A 7038-nucleotide genomic window follows, 5' to 3' on the forward strand; every position below is an offset into this window, starting at 1 on the left:
AAAAATTAAACTTGAGTTTATTGATGATAATAATAACATTAACACCAATGTTAGTGTGACCTCAATATTATGTAAGCAGTTAATAAGTGAGTTTTGCTTTTAAGCGTTGTTGATCCAATTTGATTGACTTGTGTTGTTCGAGTACTCTAACTTTTAACAGATTTATTAGCGGCGGTACTTATAAACCAGCGCCGACGATCGTCAGCCGACGCGTTGTTTCCATGAAGATCGGAACGCGACGAGGCGACATTACGCCAAACGCTCACAAAGAACAGTGATGGTATCGTTGGCTGACGGTCGTAGCGCCGTCGTACGCCCCATAGTGTGCCTGGCTTAAGAGAACAACTCTGGTAGTGAAATTGTAAAAGAATAAATAAGTTACATCGATGAAAAGAACGGTCTTATGCTATCAAAAGAAAACCCAGGAAATTTATTGAACTTTAGGGATACAAATAATTGGAAAACATAAACCAACAAAAGCTATCGCAAAAGAAGTACAATTGCTTTTATAGTTCGATATACTGTTAAGTGAATTATTGATAATAGCAAATTCATGAATCAAAGTTACGAATTATATAATGAAACCAAACAGAAATCATAATCATCACCACCATCAAAGTGCCGCTACTCCTCAGGTGTGTATGCGGTATTCACAGGTATGTTTACTTACACCCCTTAAATAAATTACTAATTTCGTGCCCAGAATTCCTTCTGTGTATAATGATACTCTTATATTTTTTGTTTGTTTAGAAGCGGTGAGACTAAAAGGAATCCTGCTTGATATTTTGCTCTTATCGGTTAGGCGGCGGAAATTTGTCGATTGTTCGTGTGCAAAAGATTTGTAATTGTTAAGCTTCTAAATCCCTGCTACTTTAAAGAGGCCGTCGCCCATAGGCGGTTTAGCTAAAGAGTAACTTTTCCAGTCTTTGAACATGAAGAAACCCTAATACTCGATTGAAATGTATTTGGTGTCTACAGTTATGATTGCGTTTACGGTGCGCCGGTTCCGACAAAATTTGGGACGGATATTTTTGGGAATGTTGTCGCCGACATCTGACGATGTCCAACCCACGGATAACGCCAAGGGCGTGCTGTTTGCCACCCGACCAGGGAAAATGTGTTGAAAACCATAAGATTGTGTGTTTATGGTGGCGTTGCTTGTATGTCGATAAAAGGAGCTTTGTTTAGGTTTCTTTGCTCTATGGTTTAGGGTATTGCCACCACCGTGAAAAACATAATTCATAATAATTATTAAGTGCTAGAAATCACAATTTTTAGAACTGACGAATGTATTCCGGTATTTAAATAAGTTACTGTAAACACTTAAAATATGTCGATAAAACTACGATTTTTTAAGACTATGTTAATTGCTAATTTAAGGAATTTTCTTCACTACATATTGTTCACGGATTATAACAATTATTTATATCTATATATTTATTCATGTGAACACCTTCACACATTAAAATGAAACAGAAAGAACATGATGTAAAGTTTCACCACTAAATAAATTCAATGGCGTTATTATGGTCACGGTAGCACCAACACATTTCCAAATATATATATATATACATATAGAGGCCATTTATGCTATTCAATGAACTGAAACAGATAATAAACTTTTTAAATTTTCCTCCGTGTATATAAATATATTGCCAAGTAGCCCTATTCGTAATAATTGTCACAAGGCCTATCATATTTCTGTATTTTAACATCTTATTGTATTTTTATATAAGTAATTAATTAATATAAATATATTTTTAACGAATTTGTAATTTTGTATATACTGTATTTTAATATCTTTAATTAGGCTTTCTTTAACTAATATGTGTGCAATAGAAAAAAAAGAAGATATTTAAATATTTTTGTAAGTAAATTGTAGGTGGAGGTTCACATCATTGCTGATGGTAGTGGCTTTATATTGTTTTTGAATCATCCTGGGAACTACGTTTTTTATTTCTTATGTAAACGTGTGCTTTGGTTTGTTTTGTAATTGTTTTACCGAATAAATTTATAAATAAATAAATAATATATAATTATATAGATATATATAAATAAACAAATAGGTGAATAATAATAAACCTGCTCAAATATAGGAACAAATGATTTTATAGATCGTATCGACTCGCTGATCGTAAAAAACACAGCTAACCGGTAGCTCTTTAAAATTCGTTATTATTTGAAAAAAAATTGTCCCCGGCGGGACTTGTACCTGTAACATGTTCGTTCAAGACGAGCGTCATGCCCCTGGCCTACCGCTAGTTAATTCCTGGCTTCTAACTGACGCTTACTTTTTAGCATTCGCTTATCAATTGTGTTTATAAGAAGTCTGCGGAAATTGTTAATATCAATATTCTAGAGGGAGAATTCGAATCCGTTTGGAAGCAACTGTCACATTATTTTGCACATCGGTCAAATGCTAGTTCTCGACGCACTTCGAATAACAGAAATCAATATATTGTTCACTATATGTGTGTTTACAATCGAAACATGTCGCTTTTGAACAATATGGTGTATTACATATAAGTAGACCTATAATACGTTTACGGGTTTATATATCCAGGCTATAGGCTACTTAATGATTATTATGTATACATAATCGTACGGTAACATTCGCATTTTCCAAATAAAGTTGTCAACATCCACAATAATCTAAAGTATTAGTCGACTTCAAATATACTTCGTTGTCCGTAGGCCTAAAGTATGCTTGTTTTCCGTGATTGTAAGTTTAATTTACTTTATATCGTTTTTGAAATATTCATCAGAGCTAGAAATCAATTATTACAACGAAAAATGGTACAGATGTCTGCTTCAGCCTAATCCAGGCTTATATGATTAAATCGTTATCTGGAAGAATCTAACGAAAACTTATTTAATCCAATACAATAATTTCTTTGTTAAATCATACTCATTAGTCAAAAATGTCGATTAGAAAATCTAATTTGACACAACCATACAGGAACCATGAAGGTGTTGATGTCCGGAGACCGGTCGCCGTTTTCAATGATTGTAAACAAAGGGGATACTTCAATATCAACCTCTTCTTGCCGAGAATGTATTGTTCTACCACAATGCACTCGGAACGATCAAAAAGAACAGGGCATTGTACCTGACTTATAAATTCTTTGTGTATTTAACTGTAGTGATTTCTAGATATGATTCATTTTTTTGTTAGGAACTTCTGGGGCTGAAGTAAATTTCAAGGATCTTTTGGAATAAATGACTCCCGCAGTGATGCACGCCCAGACAGGTGTACAATTTGGCAATTCTGGATATGACTTCGATTTTCCAGGAGCGTAAAAGGTTGGCTATCTCTCATCGAGTGTTCACCAAACATGATAAAAAGGCGGAGATTTTACGCTACTGAATCAAAGGCAAAAGCAAGCGGCGTAATTTTTATTACTTGTCTGACAAACAGACGATGATTTGAATTTCAGTAACAGTTTTGACAAAAAGAAATATTCAGGCCGGTACAATTCTCTTTCTTTTCCCTATGTATATTAATTATATTTGCAATCCCATGAGTGTTTACAATTTTCATTCTTACTTTTCGTAATATTGATTTTTTTCTTAATTTACCGACACTTTTTTTCAATTTGTCTCTATGGTAAGAATAACATTTAGATAATTGTTTGTATAAACGAAATAAAATACTGTGTATTACTATTAGTGTAGTATCAGGCTTTGATTCTCATTTTTAGCAATGCAAAAAAAACAAACAAATACAAATACAGTATGCCTATGCAAAACGAACAAATTGAGGCTGAGTTAAAATATAAAGTAAGGATTTAAGATTTATTTTTAACCAAAAAATAAAGCTAGTTAATATACAGTCAAGTATTGATGCTTAAACATGTTATAATATACCTGTAATACCATACCCTCTATAAATACAGTAATACATTGTTACAATAATTTCTATCTTTGAAAAATGTGTAAATGAAGAATAAAATGAGAACATTTTGAGCTTGAAATTTACCCAAAAATACTAACATTGAGCCTAGGAAAATTTTACTGGTTCTTATATATAAAAAAAAAAGTGTATATGTATGGGCTTTACATATAGTATTGGGCATATCTATTGCCCTATATGACTACAGAGCCCCGTATTATATATTAACTTTTTGGTATGGGGGTACACAGTTTTAGTACCGATAAGATCTGTAGAGTTGTTAAGGTCTGCATCATAAAATAAAATAAAAATTAAGAATTAGTATCTCCTTGTGTGCAGCAAATGAAGAATACATTGATTAATCTCAGAATAGTATGCATAGGCAATCTCGTGCCTTGATAGGGATACTGTGTCTGGGAGTAATTCATTTTGGCATTAGTAACTTTCCAGATTTACGGCCAATAGTCAAACTATAATTTACTGTTCCTGCAATTAAGCCTGACACCTCCAACCTTTCCATACAAGAAAACATTTAAATTTTAACACAATGCCACCGAAAACGATTTGGAAATTCAGAAACAATTTCAGATAAGGAAGTATCTATTCCCTTGGTAAACAGAAGTGACCAGACAAGGGCATTGCCTTGTATATCTTTTAGTTCAATTTCTCGACAAACCTTCAATGACCGTACGCAAAATGAGTCAATGTAGATTTGTAGCGCCCTCTCTTGGGGTGAACTTAATTATATTCTGAGGAGTTGCTAATTGTTTTTGAAATTTTTGTTTTGATTTATATCTTGTAAACACTTCGGTTGATAAGTGTGAGTGTTCACCTGGTACCTCGGAGGAAGTATAACATTTTGTACACAGCAGCTGTGCTGATTTGGATAATAGTTGTACCGTTAGGCGAGTAGAATTCTACTGTACTTAGGCCTAATAATTATTTTATATAAAGATTTACTGGAGCAATCACAATATTTTAATTTCAAAGTTAACGGGATTACTTGATCAGATAATAAACACAACAGTATCCTCATGTTCATGATCATGATAATCACCATTCTCATTAGCATAATTTTCATCATCATCAACATATCGTTTTCATTATCATCATTTTCATTATCGTCATTGTCGTCGTCGACATAATCTGTAATATTGTTATTATTATCAGCAGCATCATCGTCGTTATTATTATTATTACTATTATTATTATTATTATTATCATCATTATTATTATTATTATTATTACTATTATTATTATTATCGTTGTTGTTACTATTATTATTATTATCATTATTATTATTATTATTATTATTTTTATTATCATTATAGCCTAAAGTTAAACAGAAACAAAAAAACATTGTATTGATTCAGGTAAATAATCGTATAACAACTAGTAGGCCCATTGGAGGTTAATAATTTACACAATTAAATGCACTTTCCTAACGCTTGTTATCAAATCAAGTGATTAAAAACCAGATGCCTTTTATTGAAGGGGGTAGTGGGGTTGGGGATTTCAACGCGGAAAAGATAAGCTTAAAGTTTCGGAAATCAATAAAAATCACAACAGTTGAGTATGTGACTTTTTAAACGGCAGCTGGATGAGACGACGCTTCACCACAACGCAACAGTGATTCCTTACGGCCGATTGGCTCCTCAAACTGTTGCCGCCCTTACCTTTAAATATTATATCTCTTTACCCCTGGAGAATTCCAGATCAAAAACTCTTGTTTCACGCCTCATTTTTCTAGCATCACGGAGATTAACTCGCTACGTTGATTCACTGATAGCAACTAGATATCTTTATTGTGAAAACTATATTTTCAATAAGCATTCCTGATACTGTTATTACGTGGAGGTAACACGGTTATGATGTGTTTACCATTAAATTTATTTCCAATGCAGTGAACTTATACATTGTAAACACCCATTCAGTTATATAACACTTAAGTGATTTTGTGAGGTCCATTTTTGTAGTGCAATTTATTACTCTTCAGGACTTCACTATTATGTAGGCCTGACCATATTTAATCAATAATTCAGTGAAAAATATTCCTTTAAATGTCTGCCATTAAAGAAAAACACCTTCATGTGGCATATGACAGCGAGAAAGCATTCACTTTCTGTTAAATACATATAGGCATAGGTCTAGGTCTAATATGTGAACGAAACTTATTTTAGTGCAAAGTATAAATAATGAAATAATTTATAGCATATCATATGACATAGACCTATTATGTTGATTATATTTTTCATTTTACGTGAAGGAACACATTTTACGTATAATAAATATATAATACAATTACCAGTGTGCTATCATATAGCATAAATGTATTTTGATAATGATATTACATAGTATGCCTGTTATTCTATAGTAATAATAATTATATAATATACCATACGCTTTTATAATAATTAAATTATAATATATAATAATAATTATATCAATGTATTGTTATAGTCGTTTATATAGTATACATGTTATTCTATAGTGATAATTATATAAGGTACGGTACTTTGTTATAGTAATACTTCAATTATAGCATGGTATAATAATAATATATCATATTATGCTAATAGGCCTAATTATTAGGCCTATGTTACGTTATTATATAATTATTATACGCTTATATTATAATATTCATTATGTAATACATAGTATATATTATGTAGTATTAAACACACTATTCAAAGTATTCAAACACATCAATTTGTAAATTAGAAAGAAAAGTTGAGTTCATATGTAGTGTTTTCGTTTCAATTTTTTAAAATCACCAATGTATATATTATTACAATTATCAATACTTTAAATTCTTAATTCGAATTGGATTTGAGCCGGCAGATGTATAACTTAAGGGAGGATTTATCGCTTAAGGATTAGGCCTACAACCATCCGCTTTGAAAAATTAATCCATGTATTGCAGTGTAACTCACAATAGAAGGTAAACATGGTAACACTCTCGTCGTGTGGGTAGGCCAGGCTGCCTTTCTGATTGCTAACGAGAAACTCAACGCGCTTATCCTCCTTGCACATGATAGCCCTACTTTATATGATAATTCTGCTTGGGTGTTTTTTTTTCCTTATACTGTAGGCCCGTATGTTTAAATAAATATCGTGATAAAGATCATATTTTATTCGTATAGTAT

Source organism: Anneissia japonica, unplaced genomic scaffold, assembly GCF_011630105.1.
Source record: "Anneissia japonica isolate Jap-2015-1 unplaced genomic scaffold, ASM1163010v1 scaffold287720_len810639_cov167, whole genome shotgun sequence".
NCBI lineage: Eukaryota > Metazoa > Echinodermata > Crinoidea > Comatulida > Comatulidae > Anneissia > Anneissia japonica.